This window comes from Macaca thibetana, chromosome 11, assembly GCF_024542745.1.
Source record: "Macaca thibetana thibetana isolate TM-01 chromosome 11, ASM2454274v1, whole genome shotgun sequence".
Lineage (NCBI taxonomy): Eukaryota > Metazoa > Chordata > Mammalia > Primates > Cercopithecidae > Macaca > Macaca thibetana.
The window spans coordinates 125,358,323-125,375,849 of record NC_065588.1 but is presented as its reverse complement, the minus strand read 5'-3'; the positions used below and the strand labels follow the sequence as shown (position 1 = coordinate 125,375,849).

Sequence of the window (17,527 nt, the reverse complement as noted above, 5' to 3'; positions counted from 1 at the left end):
AAAGAACTGCTATTTTCTAAACCACAGTACATTTTTGAATGCTTCTAAAAGACTGAAATGAAGTTGACTGCAGAAACATGTTTTGTGCCATTTCTGCTGGTTATCTGCTAATGTACTAGGCAGCCTCTACAATGCCCCCACCAATGCCTGCCTCCTGGCATTCATGCTCTTGTGTAATCCCCTCTCCTCACATGTGAGCTGGACTTACTTCTAATAAATGGAACATGGCACATGCGATGAAATGTCACTTCCAATGTTGGGTCATAAAAAGACTGTAACTCCCACCTTGGGTAGCAATGTGAGGTGAAATGTGTCCCTTTACAATTTACTGTTAAACCCCTAACCCCCAATGTGAATGCATTTGGAAATAGGACCTTTACAGAGTTCATTAAGGTTCAATGAGGTCATAAGGGTAGACCCATACTCTGATAGAACTGTGTCCTTATAAGAAGAGAAGCTAGGCACTGTGGCTTACTTCTGTAATCCCAACACTTTGGGAAGTTAAGGTGGGAGGATTACTTGAGCTCAGGAGTTGGAGACCAGGCTGGGCAACATAGTGAGCCCCCATCTGCTAAAAATACTTTTTAAAAAATTATGGCTGGGTGCAGTGGCTCATGCTTGTAATCCCAGCATTTTGGGAGGCCAAGGTGGGAGGATCACATGAGCCCAGGAGTTTGAGAGCAGCCTGGGCAACACAGTGAAGCCCCAGTTCTACAAAAAACAAAACAAAACAAAAAAACAAAAATTAGCCAGGCATGCTGGTGTACACCTGTAGTCCCAACTGCCTGGGAGGCTGAGGCCAGAGGATCTCTTGAGACTTGGAGGTTGAGGCTGCAGTGAGCCATGATTGTGCCACTGCACTCCAGACTGGGCAACAGAGCAAGACTCTTTACAAAAAGAAAGAAAGAAGGAAGGCAACACCAGAGCTTTCTCTCTCTCTTTACTATGTGAGGACACAGAGAGAAGGCAGCTATGTACAGGCCAGGAGGAGAATCCTCACTAGACACCAACACTCTTGGACCTTGACCTTAGACTTCTAGCTTCCAGAACTGGGAGAAAATAGATTTCCTGTTGTGTAAGCCACACAGTCCATGGTATCTTGATATGGTAGCCTGAACATGCTCCTTCAGGTGACAGGTGTGCTCTCTCTCTCTCTCTCTCTCTCTCTCTGTGTGTGTGTGTGTGTGTGTGTGTGTGTGATTACTTGTTCTAGAGGGAGTCAGGAGCCACATCACAAAACAGCCCCATGGAGAGGCCCAGGTGACAGAGGCCTGAGGCTCATTGACAGCCACGTGAAAGAGCTTGGAAGCCAACCCTCTCCACATCAAGCCTTGAGATGACTTTACCCCCGGCCAGCATCATGAGAGGCCCTGAGCCAGAGCAACTTGACGAAGCTGCTCCAATGCTTCTTACCTACAGAACCTGTGAGAGACTGAATGTTAGTTGTGTTCAGCTGCTATGTTTGGGGGTGATTTGTTACACAGCAATAGATAACTGATACATCCACACAGCAAGTTATTCCAAAGCTTAGCAGCCTGAAACAACAACACACACTTATTATGGCACACAGTTGCTGTAGCTCAAAAATTGGTACTGGCGTAGGCATTGGTCTAGCTCAGGACTCCTCATGGTTGCCATCAAGGTGTTGGCCAGGGCTGCACTATTGGTTCAACTGGGGTTCGGCAGCCACTTCTAAGATGGGTCACTCACAGACTGCTGGAAGGAGGCCTCTGTTCCTGACTGTGGGCAGAAGGTCTCAGCTCTCCATCACATGGGTCTCTCCACTGGTCTGTTTGAGAGTCCTTTCAACGTGGCAGCTGGTTTCCCCCAAAGCAAGTGATGCAAGAGAGAGAGAGGAGAGAGTGTGTGGCCCTGGATGTCACGCACTATTTATAATACCCTATTGGTGACCCAGCTCAGCCCTATTCAGTGTCGGGGGGACGTTCCCAATGGAGTGTACTCCAGGATCAGGGACCCTTGGGGAGCAGGTTGAAGACTCTATTGAGACGGGATTTTTCCCTTGACCTTGACCCTTCCGGAGTGGTTCATTTCACTCAGCCTGCAGTCTGTGGACAGCTAAGTGTTAACAGCTCAGTGAAGAGTGAGGGTGACAGACTCCTGCACCTTCCCTTTTTGACACAGTTTTTGTTGGGTGTTCAGGAAGAACCAAGTCACATGAACTGTTTGAAAGATGATGAATGTGGAAGGCTTTACTGAACAGTGGAAGTGGCTCTCAGTGGAAGGGGGCTGGAAAGGAGATGGTGCAGGAAGAAGGTAATCTTTCCCTGAAGCCCAGCCATCTCTGGCTGGGCTCCCCTCCAAAGCTGCACCATCTGAAGTTCTCCCTGGCTCAATTGCAGTTTCTCGGCTCCCCACTCAGCCGCTTCCATCCTGGTCCATCAGCAGCTTGTGTTGCTCCCTTCTTTTTTTCCTGCCCACTGGTCTGGCTTTTGTGGGCACAGGACAGGGGGCAGAGTGGGCCAAAAAGGCAGTCATTTGGAATGGGATCAGCTGCTTTCACTTAGGGCTGAGGGTCCAGGCTTGAGGGTGGAGTTTAGCCGGGAGCCCAGCCCTTCTGTATAAGGGTCAACTGTTTTTACTTAGGGTAGAGGTTCCAGGCTTGAGGGTAGAGTTCAACTGGGAGCCCAGCCCTTCTGTATAAGGGTCAACTGTTTTTACTTAGGGTAGAGGTTCCAGGCTTGAGGGTAGAGTTCAACTGGGAGCCCAGCCCCTCTGTATAAGGGTCAACTGTTTTTACTTAGGGTAGAGGTTCCAGGCTTGAGGGTGGAGTTTAGCCGGGAGCCCAGCCCTTCTGTATAAGGGTCAACTGTTTTTACTTAGGGTAGAGGTTCCAGGCTTGAGGGTGGAGCTTAGCTGGGAGCCCAGCCCTTCTGTATGAGGGTCAACTGTTTTTACTTAGGGTAGAGGTTCCAGGCTTGAGGGTAGAGCTTAGCTGGGAGCCCAGCCCTTCTGTATCACTAGGACAACATTGATAACACAGTCCCAGGGCTGGGGGTGGGTCTGAGAATTGGGGGATTTCAGGAATGAGGTTTAGGGATGAACAAAGAATGCTTGAGCCTTGTCAGATAACCATTTCTAACTACTTGGTGCTTTCCTTTCCCTATAAATTTGTATGGAGCCTACATAAAGAAGAAGGAAATAACATAAATGATAACATACTGAATATATATGTTGGTGAATTTTTTTTTTTTTTTTTTTTTTTGAGACAGAGTCTTTCTCTATCACCAAGCCTGGAGTACAGTGGCAGGATCTTGGCTCACTGTAACCTTGACCTCCCAGGCTCAGGTGATCCTCCCACCTCAGCCTCCTGAGTAGCTGGGGTTACAGGCGAGTGCCACCATGCCTGGCTAATTTTTGTATTTTTGTAGAGGCAGTATCTCTGTATATTGTCCAGGCTGGTCTTGAACTTCAAGGATGGTCTCGAACTTCAAGGATCACGCTATCGGCCCACTTCAGCCTACCAAAGTATTAGGATTACAGGTGTGATCCATTGCACCTGGCCACTGCTAGAGACTTTTCATACAACAGTATGTCATGGAATTCTATGTTAGTACATATAGGTCTACTTTATGCTATTTGGTTTGTTTAAAAAAAATTATGGCAGTGAGGTGTTTAATATTTTAAAATATACAAAAACAGTGTAGATACATTTGAGTAATACTGAATTCTTAGAAAATAATCTATTGGAGTGTCATATATGAAAGGATAAGTAAAGATTTGGAAATGCTTTTTTTAATTGGACAAGAAAACCGATCAAATCTATATCTGGACAAACTAGAAACAGAAACTTTGAGTGCTAGCAATACAAACTATAGACACATTGATTCTATCGTCACTTCTACGTCAGAAGTATCAGAGAATTGCGGTGCCTGCAAAGGCATGCTCTTACACACCAAGACACCCATTAAAAAAATAAAGCCGAGCTTTCCAGTGTGTTTAGCACTCATTTAATGTACTTGTTCTTTCAAATATTGCAAGGTAGGATGGGATTTCTAAAGATAAGGGCATATAGAACCGAGGCAAAGACAATCAGCACATACACACTGAATCACTCTCCATAATTATATTGCTAGAACGCCGTCAGGGAGTAGCCCTGAAATCACAGACCTGCTGCCATGATGTGCAATTACAGGACAGAGGTGCCAGGAGGAGAAGTGCCCACTGACCAAGGAAAGCCTTTGTGAGAAGATTACTTCAGGGTGCTCTCCATCAGAGAAGCACACCCCTGATCTTGTATTCCTCGTCGGTCCAAGGTTTATGTGAATTGGTCAGGTCGGGAATTTTTTCTTCCACAGACATCAGCCTCTTCTGAGTTTCTTCATCAAAGGCACATTTGTGCAGCCTTAAATCTTCGGAAGTAGGGAAGATGGTTAAGTTTCCTTTTAGCTACAGTGACACCAAGCATCCACAGGGGGCACAGTCCGGGTGGCTCAAAGCCTCACACAGCACCGCCACCACATCAGGGTCCAAGGTAACCCAGTTGAGGTTCAGGCTCCTCCATGTTTTGCAGGCAGTGAGTGCCACAGTAGGCATGGGTGATTGGCCATGTTTGCATTGCAAGACACTCTAAAGTGAGGATGGCGTCACATAACTGTTTGACACCAGCACCTCCTATTTCATCGTGCCCAAGTTTCAGGGTCTTCAGTGTTTCATTGCAAATAAGAACAGCAGCAATGTCCTTAGGGAAACAGAAGTAAGGAAACAGCCCATCAACCACAATTCCTGTATGTTGCAGTCTGTGTGCTTCAGCGCTTCACACAGAGATGCCGCGCCATTATCTTCCAGGAAATTTGATCCCAGATCAAGGAGGGATAGGGATTTATCCCATAAAAGGAGGAGGACGAGACCCAGGTGAGACAGCAGCACATCAACATCAGTGTCGCCAGGGCACAGCAACATCATTCTTTCGTCCTTTGCGGGATTTTCTTTTTTTTTTTTTTTTTTTTTTTTTTTTTTTGAGACGGAGTCTCACGCTGTTGCCCAGGCTGGAGTGCAGTGGCGCGATCTCGGCTCACTGCAAGCTCCGCCTCCCGGGTTCCCGCCATTCTCCTGCCTCAGCCTCCTGAGTAGCTGGGACTACAGGCGCCCCTTTGCGGGATTTTCTACCAAGGAAAGATGTGTCAGCTTGCTGTTGCAGGCCAGGACAGAGGCGATATCTTCACAACCTTCATGGGAGATGCCAGTATCAGCTCTTCTATCTTGCATGTTGCATGCTTCAATGTCTCACACAGGTGCCTGACATCAGTATGGGAGAGGCTAGTGCCATACGGGCTCAGAAATTTCATATGAGGGTCGTGAAGAACTGCCTTAAATAATGCTGAATCATTTCCAAAGTTAGGCATACAAGTAAATGTGAGTTTTTGGAGCTTACAAGCAGGCTGAGCCAGCACTTTGCCAAGAATTGCCAGGGAGGCATCACCAAGCCTACTGTTTTCCATGTCTAACGTCTGGAAGTTCTTGTTGGTAATGAACATTAAGCAAAGCTCCCACCAGTAAACGAGCTTGTCATTGTGATCTGAGACGCATCCTGAGAAATCTGGAAAATATTCTCTACACACATGTGAAGTATAGTTAAATTCTGACAATGCTTCAGGCAGACTGAAGATACTACCAAATGTTCTATGTTACCAATATAAATGAAAACTTCTTCAAAGAAATTTATCACTTGTGTTACTAATTCTTTTTCCTGAGTTGCAAATAAACCACAGAATAATTCCTGGAAACCTATCGCTTCCCTATCAGCTTCACATTGACTTAAACTTTTAAGGCACTGGGTTATTTCTTGCTTTAGGTCTTTTGACAATGGAAAACCGAAGGATGTCTCCAGCAAGCTGATGATTTCTTCTGTTGAATTTCCAAACACGAATACCCCCACCTGGGTCAAGTGGGTTTAAGGCTGAGCCACCCTGGCTCTTACAAGCTGGATTATGCTTCCAATGGTTGGGTTAGGATCATCTTTGGGTCGTTTGAGCAAATAAAACATGGCAGCACAAAACTCTTGGATACATATATGGATGAAGGTAAAACAGTTACCTCTCCTTTGGAGAAGTTTCATACCTGCCCACATTAAGCCCTTAGACTCAGATAACCCATTCCTCCAGAGATCCCATGGCAAAATACAAGTGTATGTGTCCACATTCCCTGACTTCCTGCTTTAAATACATTTGTTTAAAATGATGTATATAAAGAGGTGGTATTTTGGGAGTTTATTTCAAGGTCTTCTCCCCTTTCTAGCCACCATTTCATACAAGTACAGACCAACCAGCATATAAAGGGATTATGGCACAAGATAAACAGCGGTCCAGTATCTCTCACAAAATTAAAGGCTTTCAAGACTTTGTTCTTCTCGCTGAAGAAGTAGGAGAAATACAGCTTCCTTTCAAGTTCAGTGAATCCTGGGAGCTTTATGAGTTTTGGATGCTACACCATAAAATAGTTTTTGTTTTTTGTTTTTTTTTTTTTGCATACCCACTTTTCCTAATGCAATAAGCAGAGAGGATTCTGGAATCATCTTTTTTTTGCAACAAACTGCTCAGGATAATTTGTGTTGGCTGCTGCTGCCTCCAGTCATCATACAAGTCAGCTTTAAGTTCCAAGTCAAACTTCAGTTGCTCAAAGCCATCCATGATGAACAGAATTTGCTCTGGCTGGGAAAAAGAGTCTTTGATCTTTTCTGGAGACTCAGGCCAGTCCCAGTCCCTAGAGAGGAGCTCCAGTAAGCTGGTCTCTGTGATACCGTTCGTTTCACAGACATTAAGGAAAAAAACAAATGTGAATCTATCCTTCCATAACATAAGTTTCCCTCTGCCCAGTCCAACATCACTTTTTTTTTTTTTTTTTTTTTTTTTTTTTTTGAGACTGAGTCTTGTTCTGTCATCCAGGTTGCAGTGCAATGGTGCGATCTCAGCTCAGTGCAACCTCTGCCTCCCAGGTTCAAGTGATTCTCCTGCCTCAGCCTCCCAAGTAGTTGGAATTATAGGCATGCACCAGCATGCCCAGCTAATTTTTGTATTTTTAGTAGAGACGGGGTTTCACCATGTTGGCCAGGCTGGTCTTGAACTCCTGACCTCAGGTGATCCGCCTGCCTCGGCCTCCCAAAGTGCTGGGATTACAGGCGTGAGCCACTGCACCTGGCCCATTACTTTTCTTAAAAGGGTTGTTTTTCCAATTCCATCAGAGCCTTCCAGGACCACAGTGAGTAGTCTAGCTTCAGCAGTATATGCATCATTCAATACTTGGACTCATTTTTCATGATTTCTTTGTAGAAATGCTCAGGGACATGAACACAGGTTTCCCTTTCCCATACAAGTTGAATTTTTTCTTTCATGTGCTTTCTATATGGGTTGAGCTTATTTCTCATCTCTTCCTGAGCCTTCGTCCAGAGATCTTTCCTACTGATCTGTAGAAATAGGTTCAGTGTCACCTTCCATGCCTGTTCTCCTGGATAATGTTTGTCCAACAGCTTTGCTACATCTTCTTTGGAAGGCTTCTTTAGCTCAGGCCAGGTGATTGGCTTGAGTTCAGATGTCAAAGGTTCTTGTTTGAGGAGCTCCTTAAATTTCCAAAACTCTTCCTTTCTGAGCTCCTTCAGCTACCACAACAAGCCAAAATCTGAAAAGAAAAAAAAAAGGATTCCACCACATTGTCCCAGATTGTGAGCTCAGATGTCTCCAGAGGGAAAAGAAAGATCCTCAAAAATAAAGAATAAATGATACCCAATCCTGCTCCTGGTCCTTCTGGCTGGTACTCATCCTATTTTATGCTATTTTAACTGGCATATGGCACTTCACAGGATGTTTATAGACTGTTTTATGTAACTATTCACTTATTGGTGTCCTTTTCAGTTAGTTCAAGTTTTGCACTGTGAAAAATAATAATAGACAATCTCCAAAGGTTATGTACCTTATGGTTCTATTTCTGTGATATCCTAAAAAAAAAAAAAATTATAGTGACGTAGAACATATGACAAGGGCCAGAGGTAAGGGGTGGGGAAGGAGTATGTTACTATGAAGGGTTAATGTGAGGAAATTTCCAGTGCCCTGATGGTGGTGCCAGTTACACCAATCTATACCTGTGTAAATTTCATGGAACTATACAGAGCTAACATGTCAATTTTGATAAGTGGTAACTTTTTAAAAGTAAATTGATGTTTTAAAGTAATCATATATGTACAATGCTGCTGTGACCATCCATGTAATGCCCGACATGAGGAGGCTGCTCTAGGGCAGCCTATAGGAAGAGTGATGCCAAGTCACAGGTTATCACATCTTTGATTTTAATATTTTCTGCCAAGTAAATATTGTATTGTGTTGCTTGAAAGCAGCTACACAGATGGGCTTTTATTAAATTAGCAAATTTTGTTTCATATATTTGAGGTTTACAATGTGATATTTTGGGGTACATATAGATGGTAAAAATGGTAAGAAAAAAATGCAAAAGAAATAAAAAAGAAAAAGAAAAGAAAACAATTACTGTGGTGAAGCAGATTGACATAACTGTCATCTCACATGGTTCCTTTTTTGTGACAAGAGCAGCTAAAATCTATGTATTTAACAAAACCCCAATACAATTTTGTTAACTTTCGTCCTCATAATGCACCTTAGACCTCTAGACCTGTTTATTCTGCATATCTGCTCATTTGTATCCTTTGACCCACACTGCAGCATTAGTAACATAGTCACAATAACCAAGACACCGAAACAACCTGAATGCCCATGAGCGGGTGAATGGATAAAGACAATGTGGTTCTGTAGGGAGAGAGAATGGAATAGTATTCAGCCTTTAAAAAAGCGGCCGGGCATGGTGGTTCACACCTGTAATCCCAGCACTTTGGGAGGCTGAGGCAGGCAGCTCATGAGGTCAAAAGATCGAGACCATCCTGGCCAACAAGGTGAAACCCTGTCTCCACTAAAAATACAAAAATTAGCCAGGTATGGTGGTGCATGCCTGTAGTCCCAGCTACTCAGGAGGCTGAGGCAAGAGAATCACTTGAACCCAGAAGGCGGAGGTTGCAGTGAGCTGAGATCATGCCACTGCACTCCAACCTGGGTGACAGAGCGAGACTCCATCTCAGAAAAAAAAAAAAAAAAGGAGATCCTGCCATGTGTCACAACATGAATGAACCTGGTGGACATCATTCTAAGTGAGATCCAAACACAGAAAGACAAATCCGGCATCATCTCACTTACATGTGGAATATTTTCTAAAGAGCTCAAATATGCAGACATAAAAAATGAAACAGTCATTACCACAGGTGCGGGACTGGGGAAACAAGGACATGTGGGTCAAGGGATACACAGCAGATAGTAGCATGGGTTTTTCTTAAAGGCAACATGGCCTCAGGGATAGTTCCTGCTACGGGCTCTATGGGGGACCTCAACAGAGAAGTGAAAATCTGTATATTAAAAATCCGAAATATCCCAAATCTATTTTCCAAACTGCTGTCCTTTCCTTTTTACTGGGGTAGGTTCACAACGCAGGGACAGAATGAGAAACAAAGCAGAAAAAGAGGAAATGAGACGAGGAGTTGAAAACTCCAGTAGCTACAGGGCCCAGCTGGTAACATGAAAAAACAATTATTATCGTAAGTATAGCAAACATTGAGAGAGATCTTTCAAGATGTCAGGCACTGGCTGATAGGGTTTGCCTGTGTCCCCACCCAAATCTCATCTCAAATTGTAATCCCCACATGCCAAGGAGGGACCTGACGGGAGGTGATTGGATCTTGGGGATGATTTTCCCCATGCTGTTCTCATGATAGTGAGTTCTCAGGAGATCTGATGGTTTAAAAGTGTGTGGCTTCCTTCACGCTCTGTCTGTCTCCTGCCACCATGTAGACTGCCTTGCTTCCCCTTCCCCTTCTGCCATGATTGTAAGTTTCCTGAGGCCTCCCCAGCCATGCAGAACTGTGAGCCAATTCCACCTCTTTTCTTTATAAATTACCCAGTCTCAGGTGGTATTCTTTATAGCAGTGCGAGAATAGACTAATTCACCAGCCAAATGACTTTCCACATCACAATGGATTTGATCCTTACAACACACCTCTAAAGCAGGTTACCTTCATATCCCACATATTACAGGTGAGGAAACTGAGGCACAAAGAGAGTGAGCAATATACCTGATATTACACCTAGAAAATGGCAGAAGCAGAACTCAATACAAGGCAATTCAGAATGCACAACCCTAAGTGGATGAAATCAGCCAGGAGTTAGAATCCTGACATTCCATATTGCATTGTCAACACCACACCTGACAACCAGAGTGAGGATCGAGGAGGTGAGGGCAGATGCAGCAGGCAATAGCTCCACACATGGCTGCCCTTGGAAAACACACCCTTAGCATCACAGATATTTCATCTTTTTGTGGAAAGAGCTCAAACTTGGGATTTCTTTATAAAGTGTCTCAATTTTAAAATATGGACTCAGTTGACTTGTAATAACTGTAGATCTTCTTATGATCTCTGAATTAGAACTAGCTAATGTTGTGTTGACACAAATTGCCAGCCCTCTGTGATTCATTTAGACCCAGCTTGAGGAGCTCGCCCAAGGATACCCTCTCTTTATCTGTTATTGCATCACAAAACTAACACATTAAATCCTAATGACTTACAGTGAAAACAGTTTGCTTATTATGATGGTTTATTGATCGTAATTTATTATGATGGTTTATTAATAACTATAACGATTGCTCATGAGTCTACAGCTCTGCTGATCTAAGTCATGCTTGGCTGGTTGTGACTGGACTCACTCATATATCTGTGGTCAGATGCCTGGTTGGCTGGGGGCTGGCTGGTCTAGAATAGCACACAAGACACTGGTTCTACTGCATGCTGTTAACAAAAGCAAGTCAAGGAACCAGGCTGTGTTTTCCACTCAGGCATGAAGAAATAGACAACGAAGTCCTAGGCATGGAGCCCAGGCAGGGGAGGTGATAAGGCTGCAAAAATAACCCCACTTCCTTGCCACTGCACTAGTTTTGTGGCCTTACCCCCTCCTCTGCCCAGGCTCTGCACCTAGGACTTTGTTGATTGCTTAATGAAAGCCAAAGGCTAGAAAGGAACAATGAAACTTTCACAAGTGCTAGTAAGTGAAATTATTCATTGACAGCTGATAAATTCAAACTATTCAGGTCCAATTTTATTGTTTGCTCCTATTCCCATTGAAATAGTCATCAAAGGAAGCTGAAGGTAGAAGTCAAGCCCTATCAGGAGTTAATTCTATGGATTGTATATCTTAAAGGTAGTAGGAAAAAAGTGAATAAATAGCCTTAGCTGAGGCAGAAGTTCAGCACTATATGAAGACCATCACCCTCTGAGAAGGCTTTTCCCACCTTCCTCCTAGAATGTGTGGAGTTGTGTGAATCTAACATGCTAACATATGCAGAACAGTGCTTAGAACAAACGGAGGACAATGCAAGTGTCAACTATTACTCTTATTTCTAAATCCCACAATGTTTTACTAAGAACCTACTTACTGCACAATGTTGTGATAAATGTGTGTTGTGGGATTTAATAAATGCTCCCTGAGTTGAGAGGAGCCTGTCACTTTCGTTTGCTGCTTGACTTTCCTTCCTTCCTTCCTTCCTTCCTTCCTTCCTTCCTTCCTTCCTTCCTTCTTTTTCTTTCTCTTCTCTCTCTTTTTCTTTCTTTTCTTTCTCCTTCCTCTCCTTCCTTCCTTCCTTTCTCTCTTTTTCTTCCTTCTCTCCTTCCTTTCTCCTTCCTTCCTTCCTTCCTTCCTTCCTTCCTTCCTTCCTTCCTTCCTTCCTTCCTTCCTTCCTTCCTTCCTTCTCAGACTCATGCTGTGTCACCCAGGTTGGAGTGCAGTGGTGCCCAGCTCAATGCAACCTCTGCCTCTTGGGTTCAAGAGATTCTCATGCCTTAGCCACTCAAGTAGCTGGGATTACAGGCACGCATCACCATGCCCGGATAATTTTTTGTATTTTTAGTAGAGACAGGGTTTCGCCATATTGGCCAGGCTGGACTCGAACTCCTGGCCTCAAGTGATCCACCCACCTTGGCCTCCCAAAGTACTGATGTTACAGGCGTGAGTCACTACATGTGGCTGCTGCTTGACTTTCTAAGTGAGACATTCACATTCTGGACCTGCAGTAAACAGATTTGCAAAAGCCAGGAAGGCAGATTAGTAAGGTTAGTTCTACGTTCTTCTCCCCCTCCACACACACATTCTTTAGATTATGTGGTAAATATAAAATGACACCCCAGAGACGTCCACATCTTAATCCCCGGAACCTGTCGAGGTGTTACTGACATGGCCAAATGGATTTTGTAGGGGTGACGTATTAGTCTGTTCTTGCACTGCTATAAAGAAATAACTGAGGGTGGGTCATTTACAAAGAAAAGAGGTTTAAATGGCGCTCAGTTCTGCAGGCTGCACAGGAAGCCTGGTAGCCTCTGCTCCTGGGGGGCCCTCAGGGAGCTTTGATTCATGGCAGAAGGTGGAGTGGAAGCAGGTATCTTACATGGCAGGAACAGGGTCAAAGGCGGGTGGAGGTGCTACACACTTAACCAGACGCATAGGAACTCACACACTCACTCTCCTGAGGACGCATGGAGAGAACAGTGCTAAACCATTGACGAGAACTCTGCCCCCCTGATCCAATCCCCTGCCACCAGGCCCCGCCTCCAACCCTGTGGAGAACAACGCGGTAGGAGATTTGGGTGGAGACACAGATCCAAACCACATCAGGTGATTATGTGAGGAGATCATCTGGGATCATCCCAAGAATCAAAATGTTTATATTAGGGAGACAGAGTCCCAGAACAATAGGCGATGCAAGGACACGCAGAGGTCAGAGGGACCTGAAGACGCTGTCCCGCTGGCAGTAAAGATGGAAGAAGGGGCTACATGAGTCCATTGTCGCATGGCTATGAAGACATACTGAGGCTGGGTAATGTATGAAGAAGACAGGTGTCATTGGCTCATGGTTCTGCAGGCTGTACAGGAAGCAGAGTGGCTTTTGCTCGGCTCCTGGGGAGGCCTCGGGGAGCTTTCAGTCATGGTGGAAGGCAAAGGGATAGCAGGCACTTCCTGTGGCTGGAGCAGGAGGAAGACGGGTGGCGCTGCACACTTTTAAATCATCAGATCTCACGAGAACTCACGGTCACCAGGACAGCACCAGGGGCGATGGTGCTAAACCATTCATAGAGGATCCACCCCATGACCCAGTCACCTCCCACCGGGCCCCACCCCCACACACACACATCAGGTATAACCACTCTACATGAGGTTTGGGCAGGGACATGGATCCAAACCACATCAGCGGTCATGAGGCAGGGAACTGGGCAGCCTTTACTTAGGAGCTGCCAGAGGCAAGAAACTGATTCTCCCCAACAGCCCTCAGCAGGAAGGGAGCTCTGCCAACACCTTGATGTTAGGACTTCTGATCTTAGAACTGTCTGATAATAAATGCATGCTGTTTAGAGTCACTAGATTTGTGGTGATTTGTCACTGCAGCAGTAAGATACTAATACAGATGGAAATGGGGCGGCGTACCCTCATCAGTTCTCAGCCTCCCGAGTCCTGTCAAGAAAGAGCCCAGCACAGGGGCTGCCCTCAGGGTCTCTGGGACCAGCCTGTGGGTGTGAATTCCCAGCTCTCACACCAGTCATTTGAATCCCTTGTGTCTCAGTTTCCTTACCTACACAATGGGCGTAATACAAGCTCATGCCTCATGGTGTTGATAGAAGGATTTAGTGAATTAATACATGAAATGTGTTTCCAGTTTCCAGCACATATAAAAAATATATCCTGATTTCTAGGGATCTGCAAACCAGTTTGAGAAGAAAGATGTAGTTCTTGGTGTTAGTATTACGTATTTCCATTTCTAATTAAATTCAGGGAGAGAAGAAAAGAAACAACCGCTTCTGCAAACCTGGGTACAGCGTTTCTCCGTGCAAGTCTTAGAGATCTGTGCGCTAGTGTGTGTTGTGTGGGCCTGTTAGCACGTGTAACTTTTGATGGACCACTTATCTTAGTTATTGCTTTCTATTTTATTTCCCCTGGACCCCAGTAATAAATTGGGGCCTTTCTGTGGTATGAAAGATCTCTGAAAATAGTTCAGACTCTGTTGGATGCCTACTAAAACATGATTGAATTAAGCTCAAACTCCAGATGGCCTTTATCTAGAGGGGTAACCAAGTAAAAGATGTTTTCATGTAAAAGGCTAGACATCACATTGCTTGCCATCTCCCTAAAGCCCTTGTAGACCTAGAAACATTAAAAAAATAAATAAATTTAAATTAAAAACAATAAAACACCTCACGCCTCTCACTGATGCCCATCCTTCTCTATGGAGAAACATGCATTTGCTCAAATCCAGGAAGAGCCCACCATAGTGCTCCCCTGTGTTGCCCTCTGGCCCTTTTCTCCTCACCCCCACCTGGGTTCAGGTGCTCCGTGGTCAGTGCTGTGTGGAGGGGTGGAATGGAAATTACCCAGACATTGTACCTATGCACACAGGGTGACCAGTTGATTTGTAATGGTCCTTATGGTACAAATACATTTCGTCTGGAACATTTCTTGAAGGACAGTCCTTGTTATTTGACTTTGCAAGCTCATGAGGAAAGTAATTTGTAGGACATGAAAAAGAGACTCGTTTCTTATTGTGTGGCAACAGGGTTAATAATTAATCAATGAATTAGCCCTAAGCTCCCTTCATGTGTATATAATTATCTATTCCACCCCTCTGGATGGGGATCTAAAAGGCACCTGTAACTCATTCTAACAACACGGGTTCTTGGTTTTTGTTCTACTGTTCGTTTCTCCCCCTAAGAGTAGACTCAGTGGCACAGAACGGAAATCACAGAAGAACAGCTGCATAAACATAATGGTCCTTATTCTCCCACATAAAAGGCACTGAAAGATGGACAGCTCAGGCCTGACACAGAGGCCCCAGGAAGTAATCAGGGAACGAGGCTTTTTCTACCCCAAGGTCACAAAGTGGCCCCTGAAGCTCCAACTACCATACAGTCATTCCAGGTAGCTGGAAGGAGAGGCAAGAGGTGGGCCCCTCTTGGCTGAACCAGAACCTTTAAAGGCCCTTCCTGGAAGTTCCTTCTGAAGATGCCACTTTTATCTGATTGGCCAGTACTTAGTCACATGCCTAAACCCAGCTACCAGGAAATCCAGAAGGTGCAGACTTTCTGATCTCAGCAAGTTGCCACCCCTGAGAAAGGCTGGGCTCTGAGGCTGAGGGAGGACAAGGGAACACCAGCGTGGCAACAGCAGTCTCAGCTACCCACTCCAAGCCGCTCCTCTCTCAGCTACCCCCTCCAAACTGCTTCTCTCTCAGCCACCCCCTCCAAGCTACTCCCCCTCAGCAACCCCTGCCACTCTTCTCTCAGCTACTGCAAGCCACTCTTTTCTTAGCCACCCCCTCCAAACTGCTTCTCTCTCAGCCACCCCCTCCAAGCTATTCCTCTCTCAGCTACCCCCTCCAAGCTACTCCTCCCTCAGCTACCCCCTCCAAGCTACTCCTCCCTCAGCTACCCCCGCCAAGCTGCTTCTCTCTCAGCTACCCCTCCAAGCCACTCTTCTCTCAGCTACTGCCTCCAAGCCACTCTTTTCTTAGCCACCCCCTCCAAACTGCTTCTCTCTCAGCTACCACCTCCAAGCTACTCCTCCATCAGCTACCCCCTCCAAGCCACTCTTCTCTTAGCCACCCCCTCCAAGTCGCTCCTCTCTCAGCTACCTGCTCCAAGCCACTTCTCCCCAGACTTGCCCACCTCATGAACGGCACCCCCAGCTGCTCCAGCCAAAACCACAGCAGCACCCATGGCTCACTTGCCTGCATCCTCCACACCTAATTGAACAGCAGGATGCACCAATTCCATACCCAAAATACATCTCTTCCTGCCCACATCTCTCTGCTGCTACCGTACCCCCGAGACATTACTGTAAGTGTAGACTATTGCTATTATTGTTCCTAAGTCCCACTGTGTTTTGTTAAGAAACTACTGACCAGGCCGGTGGCTCATGCCTCTAATCCCAGCACTTTGGGAGGCCAAGGTGGGTGGATCACAAAGTCAGGAGATCAAGACGATCCTGGTCAACATGGTGAAACCCCGTCCCTACTAAAATACAAAAAAAAAAAAAAATTAGCCGGGCGTGATGGTAGGCCTGTAGTCCCAGCTACTTGGGAGGCTGGGGAGGCTGAGGCAGGGGAATCTCTTGAACCCAGGAGGCGGAGGTTGCAGCGAGCAGAGATCGCACCACTACACTCCAGCCTGGCAACAGAGTGAGATTCCGTCTCAAAATTTAAAAAAGAACCCACTTAGCGCACCATGTTGTGATAAATGTGTGTTGTCGGATTTAATAAATGCTCACTGAATAGAGAGCAGGCTGTCACTTTCGTTTGCTGCTTGACTTGAGACCCAGCTGCTCTCACTTTCCTATAACCCACTCTCCACAGAGCAGCAAAATCTCACCATGCCACTCCCCTACTTAGACCTCTCCTATGGCGCCCCTTGAGAGTTGAGTTAAAAAACACCAACTGGCCACTGCCAGCCAGACCGCCCATGGTCTCAGACCCAGAAACCCTGAGCACTTGTCCTGCCTCCACACCGCTCACTCCTGAGCTCCAGCCACAGGGGGGCCCTTCTTCTCCTGTTCCTCCAACAGCCCAAGCCCTTCCTACCTGGGTTTCTGCACGTCCTCTTCCCTGTGTCTGGACAGCTTCATCTCAGCCGTGAAAGTATGACCTCATCACAATTCCACCTCAATACAATGCCCCTCCTCACAAGAACCTGCTCCCATCACCTGAGACCAAGTCTCACCCAACTCATACACGCCCCAGTCACTCTATAGCCCTGTTTTGTGTTTTTCCATTTTTAATTAATTAATTATTGAGACGGAGTCTCACTCTGTTGCCCAGGCTGGAGTGCAGTGGCATGATCTCGGCTCACTGCAAGCTCCGCCTCCCGGGTTCACGCTATTCTGCCTCAGCCTCCTGAGTAACTGGGACTACAGGCACCCGCCACCATGCCCGGCTAATTTTTTGAATTTTTAGTAGAGACAGGGTTTCACTGTGTTAACCAGGATAAGTCTCGATCTCCTGACCTCGTGATCCGCCTGTCTTGGCCTCCCAAAGTGCTGGGATTGCAGGCATGAGCCACCGCACCCGGTCAGCCCTGTTTTATCTTCTTTACAACCTGGCCGGGTGCAGTGGCTCACATCTATAATCCCAGCACTTTGGGAGGCCAAAGCAGAAGGATCACTTGAGCCCAGGTGTTCTAGGCCCACCTGGATAACACAGCGAGACTCTGTCTCTACAACACAGAAAAAAATTAGCTGGGTGTGGTGGCGTGTGCCTGTGGTCCCCAGCTACTTGAGAGGCTGGGGTGGGAGGATCACTTGAGCCCAGGAGTTTGAGGCCAGTCAGCCATGGTCACCACGGCACTCCAGCCCGGGCGACAGAGCAAGATGCTGTCCCAACATAAATAAATAAAACCTATCATTACCTGCAATTCCCTTTTTTCAAATGTACTGGC

At 45.9% G+C, this 17,527-nt stretch overlaps 3 pseudogenes; 1 reads left to right on the top strand and 2 right to left on the bottom strand.

The window, feature by feature from the left end:
- LOC126930551 (protein FAM133B-like) overlaps nucleotides 1–17,527 on the top strand; it is a 1,157,570-nt pseudogene that overhangs the window by 1,128,743 nt on the left and 11,300 nt on the right.
- LOC126931677 (NACHT, LRR and PYD domains-containing protein 9-like) lies at nucleotides 3,908–4,913 on the bottom strand (annotated as a pseudogene).
- On the bottom strand, nucleotides 4,621–12,894 carry LOC126931676 (NACHT, LRR and PYD domains-containing protein 9-like; annotated as a pseudogene).